The following is a 12,918-nucleotide window of genomic DNA, read 5'->3' as shown; positions in this document are numbered from 1 at the left end:
GAAGTGGTTTGCCATTGCCTTCTTCTGGGCAGTGTCTTTACAAGACAGGTGACCCCAGCCATTCTCAGTACTCTTCAGAGATTGTCCGTCCGGCGTCAGTGATCACATAAACAGGACTTGTGACATGCACCAGCTGTTCATACGACCATCCACCACCTGCTCCAGTGGCTTCATATGACCCTGATCAGGGGGCTAAGCAGGTGCTACACCTTGCCCAAGGGTGACCTGCAGGCTAGCGGAGGGAAGGAGTGCCTTACACCTCCTTTGGTCGAGATGTAACTCCACCTTGCCACCTGGCATTTAGATACATAAATTTGCATTTATACATTTATATATATATGTACCTTTTAGTATAGAAATAGAACATTAGAGCACAGTATAGACCCTTCTGCCCACTATGTTATGTTGACCTTTAACCTATCTAAGATCCCTCTAACCCTTTCCTCCTACGTATCTCTGTTTGTCAATTAGCCATGTGCCTAATTGAACATGGTGTCCCAAAATGCATTGTAGGAATGTGATCAAACAAAATGTATCTTTGAAGTATGTTAGTCATTGGGGTCAAAGCAGAAATTTCAAAGCAGTGTGATAAAGGAAGAGGTAGTGAAGAAAAGAAAAAAGAAGAGTTTTAAGAAGGGAAATGCAGAGTTTAAGGCACTAGTCAAAAACATCAAAGGCAACTAAATTCAAGTGTAACACACAGTAAGGTTTCACTGCTAATGTAATGGCTTCTTTGTAACGTTCCACTGCTGAGGTAATTGTTTCTCTGTAGCAGCAATGTTTGGGTTATGACTAGAGGTAACGGGGCATTCTAGCCAATGTTCTTCCTTGTGTGTCTGGGTGCTGGGAATTTGTGGTCTTTTGCCGGGGAGAGATGAGGAGAAAAGACGCGAATGGAGAGAGCTGGGAGACCTCGGACAGAGTGACTTGGAGCGAGGGTCTGAAGGTCAGTGACGATCGGAGGAGGTCGATGGTGGACGAACACCCTCATCAGTGAGCTCCAACATTGAGCATTAGACTGGTTTGTGAGAATGGGCCCTTTCTCTTTTCTTGTTTTCTTTACTAACCAGATAGTCAAATTAAAAATTATAAAACTCAGTCATTTAATTGCATATTGTATACTGTTTGTTATTTCATGGTACTGATTTGTAACAGGGGACACCGCGCAGCATCCACCCAAATGAGATTTTTTAAGTTTGGCCGGGCCGGGGGTCTATCACCCCCTATATTAAGCCGCTAGCTGAAGCGGGAGTTACACAAGGGTGAACAAAGCAGCAGAAGCAGAGAACCACCAACTGATGAGGGCAGAAGGAGGACAGGGAATTAGGAAGGGCAAGGTCAAGATAAAAGCAAAAGTAAAAAAAATTCTAATTGCTTTATTTAAATACATAACAATATAGATGAAGGACAGTGATGGCTTGGAACTGGATGCAAGTGAAGGCATGGGCAATCAAGTTTTGGATGATCTCATATTTATAGAGTGTAGAATGCAATGCCATCTGTTACATTACAAATGCTGTATGAACGAATTCTTAACCTAACTGAGACTGAGAAGAGGGTTTACACAGCTGCGGAACTGAGGGAACGCAGACTAGTGCAGTAACAAAGAAGGCAGACTGGCGGTCTCGGTGATAATGAGATAATTAATCAAAATTGTAACAGGTGTGATTCAGTCTCACACAGTGTGAGCAAGATAAATGGCACAGGACACTGAATTTAGCGTTTCCGATCATTAATGGATATTTCCTATTGATCTGTTGTAAAGGCAATGGTACAAATTAAGTCCTTAACAAATGACACGTACCAGGTACAAGAGCCTCAGGACTCACACCACCAGGTTCAAGAACAGTTACTACCCCTCAAAAATCAGGCTCTTGAACAAAAGGTGATAACTTCACTCAACTTCACTTGTCCCCATCATTGAAATTTCCCCACAACCTATGGACTCAATTTCAAGGACTCTTCACCTTATGTTCTCATTAATTATTGCTATTTATTTACAAACACATTTGCACAGCTTGTTGGCTCCTACACTCCAGCTGAACACCCTAGACGGACGGTCTTTCATTGATCCTGTTATCGATTTGTTGCGTATGCCCACAAGAAAATGAATCTCAGGAATGTATATGGTGACATACTTGTACTTTGATAATAACACTTACTTTTAACTTTGAGCTTTGATACTATGATGTCAAAAACACTTAGTGGTTCTGACTGGAGCATAGGCACATTCATTTGTATCAGTGCCTGGATCAAATGGTTCTGCTGTCCCCCTTCTTACTCCTTACAGGATCTTGTTATAGCCACATTTAATAAACTTACTGTTGTTCGATCTGGTGATACTGATGCAAAGATTCTTCAGGAGTTGAGAGTGAGGAATAAAACTTGGTGATTATGTCTGTTTTATCAAGTGTTACAAGAACAAAAAAAAAGAAGACAGAAAATTAAGCCATGATCACACCTGCTACAGGAAAACAGAGAAGTTTCTAGAATATACAGAATCAGTTGTACTACAATTACTAGATCATTTACTGAACAATAGCATGCATGGAGGGGGGGTGAGTGATAAGTTTGTGGCCTAAGTAGAAGGAGATGAGTTATACAGCTCTTGTTACATGCCAGTGTAGTTCAACTCTTTGAGTGAAAATGCAGAAAGTTTGAAGTTAATAACTCATCTCCTTCTACCTTAGGCCACGAACTTATCAATCACCCCCGCTGTGGACCGCTTTCTGGAGGTCCAAGTCATCGTATGTTCGACGACCGCTGGATTAAGTGTGTAAATGTAGGAAAACTAAATGTGTTAGGTTTTCTAAAATTGACTCCTTCTACCTTAGGCCATGAACTTATCAATCACCCCTCGTAGATGATTATATACAAATTGTTATGAAGCATAAGAAAGCTAAACTGCGAGGAAAATGCAAGAAAAATAACAATTCTGCACCCTAATCCAGCACCATTTTGGGTTCAGACAAAGAATTGTGGAATCTGATAAAGCTGCAACACAAAATCTGACCATTTGCTCAGCATGCTATGTCGGGTTTACCTACAATTTCGCTAAATATTTATATGATAATAATACACAGCCTCCAAAGCTCAAGCTATTAAATTTGAATGTCAGAAGCAGAGTCAGTGAACAATATTTTCTGTGCAATAGGTTAGTCCTATTCCTCTACCTATCCCATATCCCTGAAGTCTTCTCCTCCTCCACAAACAACCAGTAAGGCTTTTTATCAAGGCTTCTTGTCTTGTTTTTTATTACAGCAGGAAAGACATCTTACTGCATTTCTATAGGGATGAAGATTTTCTTATTGGGGTATGTCAAACTAGGAGTTACAGTCTCAAAGTAAGGATTGGCCAAACCGGGCTGAGATGAGAAGAAATTTCTTCACCGAGAAGGTCGTAATTTTTCAGAACCTTCTATTCCAGAGGCCTGTGGAGCCTCAATCACACAGTATGTTTAACCCCGAGTTTAATGCATTATTGAATTTGAGGGGTCTCAGGATGTATTGTTAGTATAGAAAATAGCATTGAGGTAAAATATTCAAGATTCAAGAATGCTTAAAGTCATTTTCAGTACACAAGTGTAAAGGAGAAGAAAAGAATTGTTACTCTGCAGCACAAAAACACAGAGATAAGGAACACAACAATAAATACAAACACAGTACATAGAATAGTCTATATACATAGATTGATTGTACACCCATAAAGTGACGCTAGGTAGAGAAGTGTCTATATGTAAGGTGACTGACAGGAAATGATAAAATAGTGGTAGTGGGAGGGTTAGTGGTTGAGCTATTGATCAGCCTTACTGCTTGTGGAAAGTAACTTTTTTTTGAGTCTGGTAGTCCTGGCGTGGATGCTACATAGCCTTCTCCCCGATGTGAGTGGGACAAACAGTCTATGTGGACAGGAAGAATAAAATTGCCATCCATCTATCCCCTCCCAAGCTTCTTCCTTCATCCTCCCTCGCCCAACCAGGCACCTACCTTTCCCGAGCAACACACACAAAATGCCAGAGGAACTCAGCAGGTCAGGCAGCATCTATGGAAAAGAGTAAACACTCGACGTTTCTGGACAAGACCCTTCTTCAGGATTGGAGAAGAAGAGGGAAGACACCAGGATAAGAAGGTGAGGGGAGGGAAAGGAGGATAGCTAGAAGGTGATAGGTGAAGCCAGGTTGGTTGGAAATCTGATTCTTGTTAACTGGCACTATCTATCTGGATTAACACAATGACAGCAGTTTAATTCTTCCTTTCCCCGCCTTTCCTTTCATAGAGCAGTTCAACATGAATGGCAGTGCCCTGCTCTGATGTTTCCACAGCTTTGTACCTTCATGTATTTCCAATGTTAGCTAAAAGGACACAGCTCTGTCCTTCATTTTGATGATAAAGCAGTCAATGCTGCAACAGCTCAAGAAGAGATCTTTCCTTGCCACCCACCTAATGACGACTTTAAACAGATGACTTGTCCTGTTCTTTCCCCATTAGTTATGGATAAGTTTCATCACTGGATGTCAGGCTATTATAACACCCATTCAAGGTCTTTTCAATCTAATCAAGCAAGGAGAAATCTCACTCCCCTTCTAGATAAATGCTCTCACCCACTGCAAGTGTATGATAAACAAAAGAGATCTGCAGATGCTGGAAATCTTGATTAGCACACACGAAACATCGAAGGAACTCATCAGGTCAGGCAGCATCTATGGAGGGAAATAAAGGGCCTAGACCCTTCATCAGGAGTGGAAAGGAAGGGACCAGAAGTTAGAATATTGAGAGGGAAGGTAAGACAAATATTTAAATTCTGATTCCCATTCCTGTTCATGCTGGCCCATGGTCTTCTTTTGTGCCGAGATGAGGCCACCCTCAGTGGAGGAGCAACACCTTATATTCTATCTGGGTAGCCTCCAACCTGATGGCATGAACATCGATTTCTCCTTCCCTCCTTCTTTTCTTTCTCCCGTGGTCTACTCTCCTCTCCTATCAGTTTCTTTCTTTTTCAGCCCTTGATCTTTCCCACCCTTAGGATTTCCAGCATCTGCAGAATTTCTTGTCGTTCTTGAAAATGGTAACAATTCCAGCATCTCTGATATCTGTGTCTTGCTCTTCTCTTCCCAGATGGGAAAGCTGTGGCCCTGAGCTCACAGCAGGAGTTCCTCTCCACCATATTTCAGTTTACCATTTACATTGATGATTTGGAAGAGGGGACTGAGTGTAGCGTAGCAAAATTTGCTGACGACATTAAACTGAGTGGAAAAGCAAATTGTACAGAGGATGTGGAGAGTCTGCAGAGGGATATAGATAGGTTAAGTGAGTGGGACAAGGTCTGGCAGATGGAATACAACGTTGGTAAATGCAAGATCATCCACTTTGGAAGGAATAATAGAACAGCAGATTATTATTTAAATGATGAAAGATTGCAGCATGCTGTTGTGCAGAGGGACTTGGGAGTGCTTGTTCATGAATTGCAAAATGTTGGCTTGCAGGTACAACAGGTTATTAAGAAGGCAAACGGAATGTTGGCCTTTATTGCTAGAGGGATTGAATTCAAGAGTAGGGAGGTCATGCTGCAACTATACAGGGTACTGGTAAGGCCACACCTGGAGTTCTGGTCTCCATACTTGAGGAAGGATATATTGGCTTTGGAGGCAGTGCAGAGGAGGTTCACCAGGTTGATTCCAGAGATGAAGGGGTTAACCTATGAGGGGAGGTTGTGTTGCCTGGGACTATACTCTCTGGAATTCAGAAGAATGAGAGGGGATCTTATAGAAACATACAAAATTTTGAAAGAGATAGATAAGATAAAAGTAGAAAAGTTGTTTCCATTGGTAGGTGAGACTAGAACAAGGGGATATGGCCTCAAGATTCAGGGGAGAAGATTTAGGGATTTAGGACGGAGATGAGGAGAAATTGTTTTTCCCAGAGTGGTGAATCTGTGGAATTCTCTGCCCAGGGAAGCTGTTGAGGCTTCTTCACTATATATATATTTAAGATACAGTTAGATAGATTTTTACATAGTCGGGAATTAAAGGGTTATGGAGAAAAGGCAGGTAGTTGATGCTGAGTTTACGGACAGATCAGCCATGATCTTATTGAATGACAGGGCAGGCTTAATGGGCCGGATGGCCTACTCCTGCTCCTAGTTCTTATGTTCTTATGTTCTTATTTCATAAGGGATTTAATCTACTCTAGCAGCACAGCTGTTTTTCAGTTGTTGGATGCCTTTCTGAACTTTTTGACAGATCACTTAATATGCTGTAAAATGGAGTTAAGCATTCTCAGATCAGAAATGGAATTTCAGTTGGGGAGATCTTCAAAATATTCCTTCAAGTGTGTACTAATAGAGCCTCTGTCCTTGTTAAACTCTCTCACATTCTTGGCTATCAGGATTCTTAGCTGTTCAAACTGTAGTCATATGCATTCTGATAAGCTCTTCGGGCTTGTGCAGGGAGCTGGACAGCATGAGTCTCCAGGATTCTTAGCTGTTCAAACTGTAGTCATATGCATTCTGATAAGCTCTTCGGGCTTGTGCAGGGAGCTGGACAGCATGAGTCTCCAAAGTTTTTAGAGCTCCTGAATTGGTTAATTGTTGTTTAATAAAAGTCGTTAATTATTTAAGGTTCTTTGTGTTTTCTCTCGTGTGATTTGCTCTTTGTAACACAGTTTTCCTTGTGCTTTCTGTTTAAACTTGCTAAATTTATTTTCATAGGCTCAGGGATTCCATGTTACTGGATTATTTAAGCGCTAATCGCAGGGGGTTTGGGACTGTTATGTCTCGCGGTTTGCTCAGCTGAATCACCAGTGTTCTGTTGGAATTAATATAAATAAACTCTGGTTGAGAATCTGTCTTTCCTCTGCACTTGGGTTTCAACATTGCCAGTGCACATCGTGACAGACGCCGTCCGTAAGGAGTTTGTACATTCTCCCTGTAACCACATGGGTTCCCTCCAGGTGCTCCAGTTTCCTCCCACCTTCCCAAGATGTACAGTAAGGGTTAGGGTTAATATGTTATGTGGGTGCCAGAAGTGTGGCAACACTTGTGGTCTGGCCACAGCACAATCCTCGCTAATTTAATTTGAGGCAAATGAGGCATTTCACTGTATTGACGTTGTAATGTACATGTGACAAATAAAACTAATCTTTAATCTTTAAAATGATTGATTAAATCCTCCCGGGAGGGGGGAGTAGATGGCGACGCGATGACAGCGTGCGCAGCCACTTCGGTGATGAATATCGGTTATCTGTCAAGCAGGGGACCATGCACAACCCTGATTTGATGGAGACAGACATGAGAGCACAGCGGAACATCTGGAAAACTTCTGAAATGACTGCTTTGCTACCACTGCTACTGTGTGGTAACCGGAATCTCCGGAGCTGAAGGCCCGGAAATCATCAGCTTTGCGTGTTTCAGCGTCTGGGGAGAGGTCGAAGGCGCTCGGCAGAGGATGGCGCTCGGGGGGCTGTGTCGGAGAGGCTGCTAGGAAGCTCGGAGTTTTCAGACGGATGAACTCAGGGTCGGCTGGGGTCGGCTGCTTCCAAGGTATTGGCAAGCTGACGGTACCTGCAGGTTTATGGCAGGGAGTTTCTCCCTTTTGCCGCCTGCTATCGGGGACTTGGGAGTCGATCGACTCGGGACTTTGAGAACTTTTTTTTACTGTGCCTATGGTCTGTTCTTTATCAAATTATGGTATTGCTTTGCACTGCTGTAACTATATGCTATAATTATGTGGTTCTGTCAGTGTTAGTCTTTGGTCTGTCTCGTTTCCTGTGATATCACTCCGGAGAAACATTGTATCATTTCTTAATGCATGCATGCATTTCTAAATGACAATAAAAGAGGACTGAGTGTCCTCATAATCTAATCTTCCTCAATCCATTCAGACAGAGGTCAAATGGTCCATATATTTTTCTGAAGGAGGCTAGTTCATTTTAATGGATATATGGTGGGTCATAACACAATCCCAGTTCCTCATTAATTCTCCTTCCTATTCTCTTCATATTCCTATCAACCTCCCCACCCTCACCAGATTCTACCACACATCTGCACATTAAAGTCAATTTACAGTGACCTGTTTATCTCCCGACCTTCATACCTATGTGATGTGGGAGCAAACCACAGCCACTCAGAGAAAACACAGGCGCTCCCAGGGAGACTGTGAAAACTCCACATTGACAACACCAGAGGTCGAAATTGATCCCAGATCTCTGAGCTATGGGGCAGCAGATCTAGTTGCACTACTGTGCCATACCATCACACCACATTTGAATCAAGTCAATGACTGCAAACGCCACGCAATCTGTAGAAAACAGCTATCCACAGGATAAATTCAATGAATTGCTTGGGGAATGTGTGTGTGTGTGTGTGTGTGTGTGTGTGTGTGTGTGTGTGTGTTTTCTGTCCTCCATTTATTCCTTCTGTTCTCTCAAAAAGATATTTTTTTCCAGTTCCCATGGTTACAACTCCTCTACCCTGCTGTCAAGAACAAATGTTGTGAATTAACTTTCTATTGAGGGTCCCACGTTGAAAGCTAATCCTGCTATCTTACAAATAGACCCTGTGTTTTATATATGAGAGTTAAAGCAGCTCTGTGCAGCTGGTGGAATTAAATTCAGGTAATTCAATAAAAATGGAACAAAGAGATGGTGCCAGTAATGATGTCGAGGAAGTCGAGGAAGCACATTCACCAATGTTCATCAAGTGACCAGCAGTGGAGAGGGTAAGCAGTTTCAAGTTCCTGGTCGTCAGCATCTCTGAAGATCTAGACCCATCATATTGATCAACACCTCCGCCCACTAACACAGCCTACCACCTACTTTGTCATTTCCTCTCAATGTCACCTAATGCACAGACATTCCTGTGCCTAGCATGATCTTATGGACATACCATCAGTTTTCCCTTATTAGGGAGAGAGAGAGCCTGTGGTATGTTGAATTATTGGATGAACAAGTAGTCTTTGGGGTACTGCAAGTCTGTGTCTTTACTGATGCTTTACTGCACACTTGGGTGTTTGGTGGGGGGGGCGCCGATGCTTTTTGCTGGTGGGGGAGGCGGGGGGCTCATTCCTTTGCTGCTGCTTATGCATGGGAGGGGGGAGTTTTGGGGTCCTAACATTTAACTGTCATTCTTTCTTCAGGGCACTTCTCTGTTTTCGTGGATGTTTGTGAAGGAAAAGAATTTCAGGATGTATATTGTATACATTTCTCTGACATTAAGTGTACCTATTGAAACCTACATTTATTGTGTTTTTTATTATTATTGTGTTCTTTATCTTATTGTGCTATTTTGTGTTGCATCGGAGCCAGAGTAACAATTATTTCACTCTCCTTTACACTTCTGTTCCGGAAATGACTGTAAACAATCTTGAATTACAAAGACGGCATTTCTGCAGCAATATTTTATTAGGAGTTTGAGGATATTTGGTATGTCACCAAAGACTCTAGCAAATTTCTACAGATGTGGAGAGCGTTCTAACTCTAGGATGGAGGGGCCACTGCCTAGGATTGGGAAGTCCTTCGGAGGGGTAGATTAAGAGCAAAAGGATTGTAAGGGATAAAATTGGTCCTCTTGAAGATCAGAGTGGTCGGCTATGTGCGGATCCAAAGGAAATGGGGGAGATCTTAAGTAGGTTTTTTGCGTCTGTATTTACTAAGGAAACTGGCATGAAGTCTATGGAATTAAGGGAAACAAGTAGTGAGATCATGGAAACTGTACAGATTGAAAAGGAGGAGGTGCTTGTTGTCTTGAGGAAAATTAAAGTGGATAAATCCCCGGGACCTGACAGGGTGTTCCCTCGGACCTTGAAGGAGACTAGTGTTGAAATTGCAGGGGCCCTGGCAGAAATATTTAAAATGTCGCTGTCTACAGGTGAGGTGCCGGAGGATTGGAGAGTGGCTCATGTTGTTCCGTTGTTTAAAAAAGGATCGAAAAGTAATCCAGGAAATTATAGGCCGGTAAGTTTAATGTTGGTAGTAGGTAAGTTATTGGAAGGAGTACTAAGAGACAGAATCTACAAGCATTTGGATAGACAGGGACTTATTAGGGAGAGTCAACATGGCTTTGTGCATGGTAGGTCATGTTTGACCAATCTATTGGAGTTTCTCAAGGACGTTACCAGGAAAGTGGATGAGGGGAAGGCAGTGGATATTGTCTATATGGACTTCAGTAAGGCCTTTGACAAGGTCCCGCATGGGAAGTTAGTTAGGAAAATTCAGTCACTAGGTATACATGGAGAGGTGGTAAATTGGATTAGACATTGGCTCAATGGAAGAAGCCAAAGAGTGGTAGTAGAGAATTGCTTCTCCGAGTGGAGGCCTGTGACTAGTGGTGTGCCACAGGGATCATGCCGGGTCCATTGTTATTTGTCACCTATATCAATGATCTGGATGATAATGTGGTAAATTGGATCAGCAAATTTGCTGATGATACAAAGATTGGAGGTGTAGTAGACAGTGAGGAAGGTTTTCAGAGCCTGCAGAGGGACTTGGACCAACTGGAAAAATGGGCTGAAAAATGACAGATGGAGTTTAATACAGACAAGTGTGAGGTATTGCACGTTGGAAGGACAAACCAAGGTAGAACATACAGGGTAAATGGTAAGGCACTGAGGAGTGCAGTAGAACAGAGGGATCTGGGAATACAGATACAAAATTCCCTGAAAGTGGCGTCACAGGTAGATACGGTCGTAAAGAGACCTTTTGGTACATTGGCCTTTATTAATCGAAGTATTGAGTATAAGAGCTGGAATGTTATGATGAGGTTGTATAAGGCATTGGTGAGGCCGAATCTGGAGTATTGTGTTGAGTTTTGGTCACCAAATTACAGGAAGGATATAAGTAAGGTTGAAAGAGTGCAGAGAAGGTTTACAAGGATGTTCCCGGGACTTGAGAAACTCAGTTACAGAGAAAGGTTGAATAGGTTAGGACTTTATTCCCTGGAGCGTAGAAGGATGAGGGGAGATTTGATAGAGGTATATAAAATTATGATGGGTATAGATAGAGTGAATGCAAACAGGCTTTTTCCACTGAGGCAAGGGGAGAATAAAACCAGAGGACATGGGTTAAGGGTGAGGGGGGAAAAGTTTAAAGGGAACATTAGGGGGGGCTTCTTCGCACAGAGAATGGTGGGAGTATGGAATGAGCTGCCAGACGAGGTGGTAAATGTAGGTTCTTTTTTAACATTTAAGAATAAATTGGACAGATACATGGATGGGAGGTGTATGGAGGGATATGGTCCATGTGCAGGTCAGTGGGACTAGGCAGAAAATGGTTCAGCACAGCCAAGAAGGGCCAAAAGGCCTGTTTCTGTGCTGTAGTTTTTCTATGGTTTCTATGGGTGCAAGCTTAGCCAGCTCCATCATAGGCACCAGCCTCCTCAACATCTAGGGCGTCTTCAAAAGATGATGCCTCAAAAAAGTGGCATTCATCTTTGAGGACATCCATCATCTAAGACATGCCCTCTTCTCGTTGCTGCCATCAAGGAGAAGGTTTAGGAGCCTGAAGATATACACGCAACGTTTCAAGACCAGCTTCTTGCCCCCACCATCAGATTTCTGAATGGACAAATAATTCATGAACACTACCCCGCTATTTTTCCTCTATTTTTACACTACTTATTTAATTATATATACACACATTTGTCGTTGGTAGTCTTTTTATTATTACGTATTGCAATGTACTGCTGCCGCAAAACAACAAATTTCACGACATCCGCCAGTGATGTAAAAATCTGATTCTGACGTATTCCCACAGCTGGTTCTGTTCGAAAGAAAACCACTGTAACTAATCTTATACTTCTTCCTAGCTGCAAGTTTTCCAATCCTGGTAGGAGCATCATAAATCCACCTACTCCCTCTCTGGTGCAATTGCATCTCCCCTGTAATGTGGTGATCAGAACTGTATGGGTTACTCAAATTATGGTCCAGCTAGTGTTCCAGTGTTTGGTGCTTTCTGATGTTGACTTGAATTATAGAAGCCTGCAGTGAATAGTGAGACAAGTGTCTAGACACTTATTGCTACCTTAAATCTTCTGCACTACCAACTGATGTCAGACATAAGGAATAGAAAGAGGAGTGTAGGCCACTTTGGCTTTTGAGTCTGTTCCACCATTCACCCAAATCATGCCTGCCTGATGATCTCAAATCCATTTTCATGCATTATCTTCATCTTCCTTGGTTCCTCTGATAGTCAGTACTCTATTTTGAATAGAGTGTTTTGGAATTAACTCAGTGACTGAGCTTCTGGTGGAGAATTCTGAAGGTTCTCCACCTTCTGCTCTTTACTACTTTATGCACTGCCTCCAAAACCACAGTAAAAGAACTTGCACAGACTCAGGAAACGGTACATCAGCCTTCATGTGGTGACAATGTGGCCTCCCAGATTCAAAATGGAGTTAAATAATGACCTTTGAAAGGGTCATAGAACACAGCAACACAGAAACAGGCCCTTCAGCCCATCTAGTCTGTGCCAAATTATTCATCTGCCTAATCCTATCGATAGTATAGTATAGTATAGTCATACTTTATTGATCCCAGGAGAAATGGTTTTCGTTACAGTTGCACCATAAATAATTAAATAGTAATAAAACCACAAATAGTTAAATAGTAATATGTAAATTATGCCAGGGAATAAGTCCAGGACCAGTCTATTGGCTCAGGGTGTCTGACCCTCCAAGAGAGGAGTTGTAAAGTTTGATGGCCACAGGTAGGAATGACTTCCTATGACGCTCTGTGTTGCATCTCGGTGGAATGAGTCTCTGGCTGAATGTACTCCTGTGCCCAACCAGTACATTATGTAGTGGATGGGAGACATTGTCCAAGGTGGCATGCAACTTGGACAGCATCCTCTTTTCAGACATCACCATCAGACAGTCCAGTTTCATCCCCACGACATCACTGGCTTCACGAATGAGTTTGTTGATTCTGTT

The 12,918-nt window shown here is 42.4% G+C and overlaps 1 protein-coding gene across 4 annotated transcripts in view; it reads right to left on the bottom strand.

Moving 5' to 3' along the window:
• The window catches only part of LOC134336797 (spermatogenesis-associated protein 22), a 113,107-nt gene that overhangs the window by 60,433 nt on the left and 39,756 nt on the right, over positions 1-12,918 (bottom strand). Inside the window, exon 1 of one of the 4 annotated variants that reach the window (XM_063031265.1) lies at positions 2,323-2,342. The exons of the other annotated variants lie outside the window; for them this stretch is intronic. The gene's annotated coding sequence lies outside the window, so the exon portion shown is untranslated. Of the gene's footprint in view, positions 1-2,322; positions 2,343-12,918 lie in introns of those variants that run through there. 4 annotated transcript variants of the gene reach the window in all.

The sequence above is a fragment of the Mobula hypostoma genome, chromosome 23, assembly GCF_963921235.1.
Source record: "Mobula hypostoma chromosome 23, sMobHyp1.1, whole genome shotgun sequence".
In the NCBI taxonomy this organism is placed as follows: Eukaryota; Metazoa; Chordata; class Chondrichthyes; order Myliobatiformes; family Myliobatidae; genus Mobula; species Mobula hypostoma.
Note: the sequence above shows the minus strand (reverse complement) of the source record. Positions and strands in the feature narration are given on the sequence as shown.